This window comes from Hydra vulgaris, chromosome 06 (genome assembly GCF_038396675.1).
Source record: "Hydra vulgaris chromosome 06, alternate assembly HydraT2T_AEP".
Classification (NCBI taxonomy): Eukaryota; Metazoa; Cnidaria; class Hydrozoa; order Anthoathecata; family Hydridae; genus Hydra; species Hydra vulgaris.
In genome coordinates, this window is record NC_088925.1 from 57,674,550 (window position 1) to 57,684,477 (window position 9,928).

The 9,928-nt window shown below is 25.8% G+C and overlaps 1 long non-coding RNA gene across 1 annotated transcript; it reads left to right on the top strand.

Moving 5' to 3' along the window:
- The first annotated feature begins 4,359 nt into the window (after positions 1–4,359).
- On the top strand, positions 4,360–9,437 carry LOC136082014 (uncharacterized). The gene is made up of 4 exons (XR_010639340.1): positions 4,360–4,486; positions 6,419–7,687; positions 7,854–8,304; positions 9,019–9,437. It is a non-coding gene; the product is annotated as an uncharacterized LOC136082014 (long non-coding RNA).
- The last annotated feature ends 491 nt before the right edge of the window (positions 9,438–9,928 follow it).

The following is a 9,928-nucleotide window of genomic DNA, read 5'->3' on the forward strand; positions in this document are numbered from 1 at the left end:
AAGGTTTCTCAACCGTTATTAAGTTTACAATAGCTAAGAAAGTTTGACTTTTCTTTGAGTCTCAGTTATGGTGCATCTAAAGTTTATACATTTAAGAGTAAAAAAAAAAAATATCTAGAAAAAGGATTAACGTAATAAGTCTCAGTAACGGTGGGTTAAAAAAAAGCGTGTAATACGTGACAACTTTGCATAAACGTTTTTAATTTAATTTATATTAAGTACTAAACATTTAATACGTGGTTAGAATATCTTTTTTTAAAATTTCAAAATTAAAAGTTTCTCAACCGTTATTATGTTTACAATAGCTTAGAAAGTTTGACTTTTCTCTGAGACTCGTTTATGATGCATCTAAAGTTTATATATTTAAGAGTTTAAAACAAAACGAAAACTCAAAAAAAGATTAACCTAATAAGTCTCAGTAAAGGTGTGCAAAAAAAGAAGCATGTAATTCCTGACAAATTAGCATAATCATTCCTATTTCAATTTAAATTAAGTATTTAACTTTTTATACATGATAAGAACATCTTTTTTTATACACATTTTGAAATTAAAGGTTTCTCAACCGTTAATAAGTTTACAATGGTTAAGAAAGTTTGACTTTTCTCTTAGTCTCAGTTACGGTGCATCTAAAATTTCAACATTTGAGAGTTTAAAGCAAATCAAAATCGAGAAGGAAGATTAACATAACAATTCTCAGTAACGGTGGTTTAAAAAAAAAGTGTGTAATACGTGACTAATAAACATAAACGTTTCAAACTCAATTTAAATTACATATTGAACATTTAATACATGGTTAGAAAGTCTTTTTTTATATATTTCGAGATTAAAAGTTTCTCAACCGTTATTAAGTTTACAATAGCTTAGAAAGTTTGACTTTTCTCTGAGTCTCAGTTATGGTGCATCAAAAGTTTATATATTTGAGAGTTTAAAGCAAAACAAAATCTAGAAAAAAGATTAACGTAATAAGTCTCAGTAACGGTGGTTTAAAAAAAAAAGCGTGTAATACGTGACTAATAAACATAAACGTTTTAAACTCAATTTAAATTAAGTTTTGAACATTCAATACATGGTTAGAATATCATTTTTTATATATTTTTGAAATTAAAGGTTTCTCAACCGTTATTAAGTTTACAATAGCTTAGAAAGTTTGACTTGTCTTTGAGTCTCAGTTATGGTGCATCTAAAGTTTATACATTTAAGTGTTAAAAAGAAAACAAAATATAGAAAAAAGATTAACGTAACGTCTCAGTAACGGTGGTTTAATAACAATAGCGAGTAATACATAAACATTTTTAAGTTCAATTTAAATTAAATATTAAACTTTTAATACATAGTTAGAGTTTTTATTTTTATATATTTTTGAAAATGAAGGTTTCTAAACAGTTTTCAAGTTTATAATGGCTTAGAAAGTTTGTCTTTTCCATGAGTCTCTGTTACGGGGCATTAAAAATTTATATATTAGAGAGATTGAAACAAAACAAAATCTATAAAAATGGATTAACTAAGTAAGTCTCTGTAACGGTGCTTCAAAAAAGAAGTATGTAATTACTCACAAATAAGCATAATCGTTCTTAATTCAGTTTAAGTTATATATTGAACTTTTAACGCATGGTTAGAATATTTATTTCTATACATTTTTTAAAATAAAGGGTTTTCAATCGTTACTAAATCTAAAACGGCTAAGAAAGTTTGATTTTTCTCTGAGTCTTAGTTACGGTGCATCAAAAAATTATACATTATAGAGATTGAAACAAAACAAAATTTAAAAAAATGATCAAGTTAATAAGTCTCAGTTACTAAAAAAGAAGCATGTTATACCTGACAAATTAGCATAAATGTTTTTAGTTCCATTTAAATAAAATATTGAGTTTTTAACACGACTATGATGTTTACTTTTATATATTTTTTGAAAATAAAGGAATCTAAACCATTATTAGGTTTACAACGGGGGACGGGGAGGGAGGCTACTTTTTTTTGTTTGTTCAATAATTATTCAATAAATTTTTTTTAAGAATGTTTAAAAGCAATTCAGTTTTTGTAATTCTTGGTGGTTGGCCTTGTACTTCTATTTGTAATATTTTAAGATAAAAAAAACTTTAATATATTTAAAAAAATATATTTATATAGAATTCTTTGCGTGTAAAGCTACTCGCCTTTATGCTTAAATATATGCAATCTAAAATTTGATTTGATAAATTTTGAATGAACAAAATTTTGCGTTGAAACAAAAATGAGTTTTATATAGTGTAAAAAACTCCTTTTACTTAAGTTATTTATAAAATATTTACAGTTAATTTTGTAAACTAAATTCCGAATCCAATTAAAATGAAATACATTGCGGCAAGAAGCAACAAACTAGTTTTAATAAACTTTTTCAGAAACTTCCAGTAGTTGACAAGTTTTATCAAAGTTTTCTTTATTAGTGTTTGTTATTGTAGTTGTCTTTAATGAAGTCAACAATAAATTATCTTTGTAAAATTAAAATTAAAAAAGATTACTGCACAGCAATTCATAAATTCGCATCAAAGAACTTGAATGTTTGCATTAGTCTTGCAAATATAGTTTTAAAAAAACTGGCTATATTTTTTAACAGAAATAAAGTAAGTATCATGGGTTTGGAAGGTTTAAAAATTTGTTCTTAACTTGTTACAAGGTATTTTTACTTGAGAATCAGATCTCAACAACGATATAGAAAAAGAGAAAGATCTGTTAAACGCCGAAAACGATTGAAGCATGAGATATTCATTTTAAGGATACAAGAAGATCATTGCCTTAAAGATTCACTCCATTTAAAACCATAACTGTTAATTAAAATACGAAAAAACGACATCATATGTCTACAGAAGATTAAGCTAATAATTTAAAGTTTATACATGAAAAATTTCCACAATAATCTATAATCGTCTACAATTTTTTTTACTCTTTTTTTTTGAAAAAGTAATTATAGGTGATTAATCTAACAAGGAAGTTCATGCCTTCTTTATTTAAAATAAGAATTAAATATTTGATAAATGCTGTATCAAATATTTAATTTTTATTTTAATATTTATTTTATAATATATAATATTTTTTTTTTATTTTTATTTATTTTATAATCTTATCGAAATGGTTTTATAAAAAAAAAATTTTATTTTATCCGTTTAGTAAGATTAAAAAAAATTGTTTAAATTCATTTAAATGATTTTCCCTTACGAATTTTTTCTTCAAGACTCATTTTAAATGTCTCTTTGTTCTTTTGCGTTCCAGTACTCTACAAAACATACGACATGGGTTTTAAAGTGGATGGGCACAATCATCAATTTCTAAAAAAGTCTTCTAAATCTAGAAACTCTGATAAAAACGAAAAAAAATGTTTTAAAAAATTTGGGGGAGGTCCCGTGCTCTTTGACCTTTTTCTCCCGGCGTCGTTGGCCCTGCTCTATAATAGAGCCTCTAATACACATTTTAAAGTTTGTTCAATTTTGTGTTGAATTGACTTTTGAACCATCCTCAGCACTTTCATCAGTAATTTTTACTAGTTGATGGTTTAAATAATTATTTTTGTATAAATATTCTGTCGTTCCGTGTAAGTTATATTTCAGTATGCCACGTGCAGTACCAAAAAAGGTGCAATAAAGAATTAAGGTAAGTAAATTCAATTATTAGTTATTAAAAAACATAATCTTATTGTTTAACAAATGGTTAAAATATTTGTTGGAAAACTTTTATATTAGCAAATAATTAGAACTATTGTTAGAATATTTCTATGTTAACAAACTTTACAGTTCTTCGTTCAGAAAGTATGAATTTAATCTGAGTTTCAGTTTCGGAGCTTCAAAAAAAATTTTTTTTTTAGAGAATAAAAAAAAACAAAATCTAGAAGAAAAATAATCTAATACGTCTCGGTAACGGTGATAAAAAAAAAAGCAAGTGTTATCTGACAAATAAACATAAACGTGTTTTATTTATTTTAAATTAAATATTAAATTTTTAATACATTATTGAATTTTTTTATTTTTAGTTATTACTTGAAAATAAACGGGTCTCGACCGTTATCAAGTTTACAATGGGTTAGAATCATTGATTTTTCTTTGAGTCTCAGTAACGGTGCATTGAAAAAAATCAATAGAAAAAGTTTGCCTCATGTCTGAATATCTGAAAAATCTTAATTCAAAAATACATGACGGGGGTTTGTATATTTTTATTATCTTTTAACTAGTAATAGTAAGTTTAAAAAAAATGAAAATAAGAAAGTATTTTTGAATCATTTTCACGAAATTTTTCTTCATAACTCAGTTTGAAAACGTCTCTGCACTTTTGCATTCGATTGCACATTTTAAAGTTCGGGAGAATATGACTCTTGTATCTTTACCGGCTCTTTTTAAAGTCATTTTTACCGGCACATGGTTTCGAATCTTTTTCTGTGTAAATATTGTGGCGTTAATTTAGAGTATTAGTTCAGAGTGTACCACGTTCAGTCCCGCTAATGGTGCAATGTAGAATTAATGTAAGTAAATTCTTTCTTAAAGTAGTCAAAAAATGTTATCGTTTAAACAATTGAATATATATTCTTTTTATATATTTCTTAAAAGTAAAGGAGTCTTGAACGTTATTAACTTTACAATTGCTTAGAAATTATGATTTCTCAAAGCTTTAAGTCTCAGTAACGGTGCATCAAAAAAATATTTTAAGAGATTTAATTAAAATCTTGAAAAATGATCAAATTTCTCATTAACGGTGTTTAAAACAAGAGTAAATAAATGTTCTGTCGTTTCGTAGTAATTTCAGAGTATGCCTCGTTTGGTACCGATAAAGGTGCAATTAAGAATTAAAATTTGTAAACATAATTTATAATAATTTATAAAATATATGTTACCATTTAAACAATAAAAAATTTATTTTTATAGATTTATTGAAAGTAAAAGAGTCTCGGCGGTTATTAAGTTTACAATGACATAAAAAGTATGATTTCCCCATTGCTCTGAGTCTCAGTTACGGTGCATCAAAAATTATTTTTTGTGAGAGACTCTTAATCTTTAAGTTTTAATTTCAAACTTTTAATTTCTCTCAGAGAGATTGATCAAAATCTAGAAAAAAGATAATATTTACAAGTCAGTAAGGGCGTCTAAAAAAAGTATTAACTGTAATACATATAAGCATTAAATGTATTTAATTAAAACTAATTTAAAAATTCATAAAACAGTATTAGAATTTTTATTTTTATATATAAAAAGTTAGTAATATATAACTTGTAATTCTTCACCATTTTTAAATTTAAAATGGTTGAGTTCTGACCATTATTAAGTTTACACTGGCTTAGATTGCATGATTTTTTCAGAGTCTAAGTTATGGTGCACCGAAAAATTATTTTTTATAGATTAAATCAAAACAAATTCTTTAAAAAAAGGTAATAAGACCTGAGATTTAGTTAAGATTTTGTTTTGTTCTAATTTTTTTTTTTAAATATTTGTTTTGATGCACTGTAACTGAGACTCCGATATTAAATATAAGATTTTATATATAATGTCTTATATATTCTCCGATGTTAAATATAATATTAAATTAGATATTAAATATAATATTAAATATGTTCTCTGATATAAAATTTAATATTAAATTAGAGTTAATTATCCGGTGATAATAAACTCTTATTTAATTAAAGTATTTAATCAATTTTTTGTTTTGTTTACCCTATCATTTTGTTTTCTATATCATAAAATATTTTAAGCATTAAACCTTATTTAATAATATTAGAGTATCTATAATTTACATAGGTATTTACTATAATTTAAATATGTTACTATAAATTATATTATAATTAAAAGTATCAACTGTATTAATATTTTAGTCAATTTATATGCATTAGCATAGTCTATATTTATAATTTCTACATAATTTAATAATATATAATGATATTAATGAAATCTAACAAAGTAACAAGTTATTTTGTTGCTTGTTACTTTTTTGAAAGTTGAAGAAGTTCTTATTTTATTTATTTTAATTTTTAATTTGAAAAACCTAAAGTAGTTGTTTAACAAATTTACTCGCATTTTGCACCATTACAAAGATTAATGCATAGCAAAATATAGTCAACACAAACTGTTATTTTGGTGTTTATATGTCCTGGTAATGGTGCCATAAAAATTTATGCACCATAACTAAGACATTGAAACAATATTTTTCTAAACTATGAATGTTAAATTGTTTAAGTAATATACAGTAATAGTAAAATTTAAAAGGAAGGCAATATTTTTAAAAATGTAATTAAATAATATATTTAGAACATTTTGAAATCAACATGGAAAATAAGAGATAGCCATCTAGAAACAATGTACCTTCTTTAGAATGCGATCCAACTGCATATAAATATTGTATAGAAAATTATTTTAATTATTTTAATGAACTGGTTCAATTAAAAATTTTTTTTTTTTGAATTTAGCATAGATGCAAATAACACTAAATTTATTGGTGAATATATAAATGATAGTCCTATAAAGAGTGCAAATGCTATTATTAAAGTTATAATGGTGGATTTTCAGCCATGTTTGAGTATCTTTGCACATACGACAATTTTACAAGGCACTGAAATTAGATACAACTATAAGGCGCCTAATCTATGGTGGCGAAAACTTGTTTGTGAAATCGATCTTCTTTCTAAAATCCCAAGGCATTTAGAACATATTCATAAGCATGAAGAACTTGTTACAGAAGCCCTTAGTTTTCCAAAAAAAAGCAAAGAGCGAAGGAATATGTGGACTTATATAGAGAGGAAAGATGATTTTAATATAAATATAAATAACATTAAAAATTCTAAAAAAATAACATCTGTAAGAAAATGTACAGTCAACAAAGATGATGAGCTATTACCTTGTGAATATTTTAATGGTTTCTTCTGAGCAAGGAAACTTTGCGAACATGTTTCAAATTGTTTTAGGCGTAGCAGTGATAACAAGGAAATAAGTTACATAAAAGCTTCTTGTAGGAGAATCCAGTTTGATCAGAAATGCTAGAGTTGTACTTGAGCACTTACAACTATGAAACATGATGAATTTTATCTAATTATTCGCAATGATAAACTATTATTGACTTATGGAGCAGTAGAAGTTGGTAAGAAAGAAAGAGACTGTTACCATGATATAAGCAAATAATATAAGTTTTAGCAAAGTTATTGTTGCAATACAGAAAACAATTCATTTCAGAAGATGCATCTGTAAGAGATATAAGAATAGGATATTCATTAAAAACTCTAGCTATAATAGTCAAGTTAGAGTACCTGAAACTAGGCTTACAAGACATGGTTGAAAACATTCGGAATTTTTTAGAGCCTATGGAATCAGACTACAGCATTTTATTAAATAATGCATGCAGTGTATAAGATTTAAGAAAAGGTAATGCTCTAGAAATGTTGCCGGAAGAAAGCGACATAAGTTTTAAGAAATTATTGTGTTAGCAAAATCACCAAGTATTTAAACAATACATCTAATGAATATATACATTTGTGTAAACTTACTTATGTAAGAATACTAACATTTAATGCTAGGAGAGGTGGAGAACCTGGAAAGTTAACACTACCAGATTGAGTAGAAAACGGTAGGTGGAAATGCCAAACTGCTGACATAGATGCTTTAGACGATCCAATAGAAAAAAAGCTTGCTGAACGATTCAAACTATGTTACATTAAAGGCAAAAAAAAAAAAAAAAAGGAGAGGTATGGAATTTATTCACCTATTAAAATTTTAATAATATTTTATATTAATATATTTATTCAGATATTAAGAGTTTTATTTTTTATTCAGACATTTTGTTTTTATTCAGACATAACAATTTTAATGTTTTTTTTTTTTTTTTTTATGTTGTATATGTTATTAAATTAGGTTTTACTGTGAAAGCATTAGTTCCAATTATTTTTACTGAGGAAGTTGTAGATGCAGTCAGACTGTTAATCAGCTCAAGGCATTACGCTAATATTTTCCAAAAACACAATTTTGTGTTTGCCTGTGGTACAGGCTGTCATAAATTACGTGGTTGGGATGCACTGCAATCTATAACAAAAAAGCTTAATTTATCTAAGCCAAAGCTTATTACATCAACTAGAACTAGAAAGTATTTGTCAACCACTCTGCAGTTGTTAGACAAATAATTCTGAGCTTTTGTGGCTTACAAATCACATGGGGCATACTAAAGATGTCCATCAAAATTGGTATCGACATGAGGATTCTACCATAGAATTAACAAAAGTTCTTCTTGCTATGGATAATGGTGATGCAAAATGCATTCAAAATAAGAATATCGATTCACTATTACAAAATGGTTTTGGAGAAAATGGTTAGTTTGTTTTTTTTAATTTAGAACTTTTTTATTTTTTATTTGACGTTTTTTTTTTCTGCTTATAAATGTTGGTTACCTGTGATTAAAATTTTTTTATATGTTAGTTAAGGTGAGTATATAAGTAGCCCATTTTCAAAACGCCTTAAGTTCAAGTAAACTCATTTTAAGAAAGCAACGAAACACTAAACTACGCTTAGCATCAATAGAAACAGATATTTTCTTTGTCCAGTTTTAAAACCATAATTTTTTTTTTATTGGACTAATATTTAAATTTTCAGTATGTAGTATCTAATATTTAAATTTTCAGATTTTAGTAGAATGTGGAAATGGAATTAACTTACACTTTTTATTTTTGTGACTTAAAGCGTTCTGTAGATAGGCACCTCATACTTTGTCTTAAACATTCCGTTGTAAAATCGTCTTTTTGTATGGTAAAAAACCTTGTTGTAAATCTGTTTCTAACTACTTAGTGTCATTTTATATACAATATGATATGATAAATAATAAAGCTTCTAAGACAAACAGGTGTGGAAAAAAAAATGAATTAATTCATGTTGAGTATAAAAAAATACAAAATTAAAGACAAAACATGCACGAAGAGGTTATTGTCTTTTTTTTAAAAAGAAAAATTTGTTTTAAAATCATAAATAAAGCCTTAATAGTATAGTATTTAAATTTTGTTGTTGCTTATAATTTAATGTTCTTATTTAGTCAAAGAAAACCTTGAAGGGTTGGACTGAAGAAGATAACGTTTACCTTCGTGAAGCGTTTTCGATATATATTACGAGAAAGATTCCGTGTCCACTTTTTGATGCAAAAAAAAAAAAAAAATTAACGAAAGTGTACCTTGTCTTCAAAAAAGAGGGCATAAGATAGTTGAAGACAAATTGAACAATATTATTAGAAGAAAATAATCTATGCGTGTATATATATTTATATACGTATGTATGTTGGTGGAAAACTGGGTGGAAAACGGCACCTACAAATAATGATGTGCTTTGAAGTTATTATTTTGAATGCGAATTTATTAACGTTGATTGAATATTTTATTATTGTTTTAAGTGTATATAATAAGGTCAGAGTGTTACATTTGTATATTGAAAATATATCAAATTGGTTAAAATTATTTATTTACTTTGTTTTTTAAGCATATTCTAGATTTCTCTAATAATTCACCGAAAAGGAAGTTTAGCGTGTAAAAAAAGCAACTAAAATTTAATTAATCTTAATTAAAAAAAATTCAATAACTTCGCTTTATTGATTTTGATTTAACAAACTTTCAAAAAAGAAACTAAAATCGAAAAATAATCACAAAACGCTCCCTAACGAAAAAAAAAGCGCTATTGGCATAACAATTTTCATAATTTCATGATGTGATTGCCAAAACGATAGAAAAAGTCGCGGTTAAAGAACGTGAGAAAATGCGCGTGTATGTAAATCGTGTAAGTTAATAACTCTAGAGTGGAGCAGAAGTGGACCACTATTTAACGATATAATATAGTATCTTAAGCATATGAATGTATTGAACATTAAATTTGCAAAAAAAAACAACATTTTTTTCAAGTCCCGATAAAGGTGAATTTTCTAGTTTTTTAGTGTAAGCTGAATGTTCGTGTAAAGC